The sequence below is a fragment of the Cornus florida genome, unplaced genomic scaffold (genome assembly GCF_030987335.1).
Source record: "Cornus florida cultivar Cherokee Brave unplaced genomic scaffold, ASM3098733v1 CherokeeBrave_3.0.0_Hap2_Chr05, whole genome shotgun sequence".
NCBI lineage: Eukaryota > Viridiplantae > Streptophyta > Magnoliopsida > Cornales > Cornaceae > Cornus > Cornus florida.
This window is the reverse complement of record NW_026775575.1, coordinates 50,283,485-50,285,241: the sequence shown is the minus strand read 5'-3', so window position 1 is coordinate 50,285,241 and position 1,757 is coordinate 50,283,485. Positions and strand designations below refer to the sequence as shown.

General features: G+C 35.9%; 1 pseudogene; it reads right to left on the bottom strand.

Moving 5' to 3' along the window:
• Nucleotides 1–366: 366 nt before the first annotated feature.
• On the bottom strand, nucleotides 367–989 carry LOC132309266 (agamous-like MADS-box protein AGL62; annotated as a pseudogene).
• Nucleotides 990–1,757: the final 768 nt, after the last annotated feature.

Here is a 1,757-nt window from a genome sequence, read left to right as displayed (position 1 = left end):
TGACAGTGTAGGGACGATACCACCAACTTAATTGACAAAGCTTTCTAATTATTGTGTGTGTGTGTGTGTGTAATGGGAAATGGCATTCTTAAAGTGTGTTTTGTTTTGTTTTGTTTTGTATTTAAATAGAAAATTAAATTGACAGCAAATTCTAGTGAGCTACTAGCTTGAAACTGCCACCAATTATGGACAATACAACTTCAGAAAAATCCATGACCACCTTATCCAAAACTCTCCGAGTACTTTAGTAGAATTTTTTTCTTTTCTTTTCAAAGCAAGAATGTTAAGGGTTAATCATTAATTATTAGGAGAGAGGGTCTGAGGGGAAGGGTGTAAGGGTCGAACATGGACTCTAAATACAGGAAATTAATAACACGACACTTGTACTTGAGTAGTACTACTTGAATCGATATGGCTCAAATCATTAGGTTTTTTCTCAGAAGTAACAACGAATCCAATACTATTCTTTGCAAAAAAAGACGAACCATTTCTGGCCTCGACTAACAACTTGTTAGTTTGATCTGTAACATTCTTCTTAAGCTCCTCCATAGAGTCCCTAAGCTATTCAAGCTCTAGCAATTCGACCTTGTCAATTGGGACTTCCTACCAGCACTGGCTTTGGCTAGCTTTCCTCGTCCGATCAAGTGCCTTACTGGTTTTTCTCTCAACTTCTAACTCATTTAGAAGTCGAGTGAGGTGTGAATTGAGTCCATGAATACTGGCATTGCGATGAGCCTCAAAGAGATGGAAAGTTTTGGAGTTCGGTGGAGAATCTCGAATGATGAAACGATCCACCATGGCCTCAACATTAGGGTGTTCGAAAGAGAGAAAACTATAATTACAACCTCTACACCACAGAGAGTGCAAAGCTCACTCGCCTTCTTGAAAAGCCCTAATCGACATTTTGAGAAGGTGACTTGCAAATGATTTTTTATCTCTATTTTCGCCATTTTGATCTTTTGTTGACCCATGCTAGGCTTCTTTACCATGTCTAAAACTGTAAAAAAACAAACTTCCTGCAAATTAGACAAGCCAAAACTTTGCTTAATTAATTTTTATATAAATAATAAATAATAAATAAATCACCTGTTATAAAAAATATAGAGCACAAGTTTGCATCAAAATATTCTATTTATTTTCAGTCCAAAGGCAACATAAATATACATACAATAACCCCAAAACCTGATAAAGGGGTGATTTGATACCAAGTGTCTTTAGAGCAATTGCAGCGAGCTCGCGGAAGCCCAATTTTCGCGAGCAGATGGCCTAAAGGCCGCATAGCGACCTAGCGACCTAGCTAAACGATAGGGGGCCCACTAGCGATCACGGGCTGGCTCATGGTATTCAGCGAGCCCGCCCGCGATCGCTGTTTTATTCTTTTATTTTTTCCTAATGCAAAATGGTGCCATTTTGCATTAGCCCTTTTTTGTTTTTTCCTCCAACGGTAGTGCATAGTGACTGAACAGTGCCTTAAGGCATCGTTTGGAATTTTTTTTTTTTTTTTTGAAAAAACCTAAAAATAGGTATTTAGAGCTCCTTTTTTTGAAAAAAAACAAAAATTTCATTAAATAAAAATATATATTGTTTAGGCATTGTTTGTCTAAAAAAAAAAATTTATTTGGTCCAAAAATAAATTAAAAAAACCTTTTTTTTTTTTTGTGTGTTTTTTCCCTTAAAATTTGGTTTTTTTTTTTTGCTTTAAATTTTAAATGTGTACCACAAATAATGTATTTGGCCATTAAGGCACTGTTTGGCTG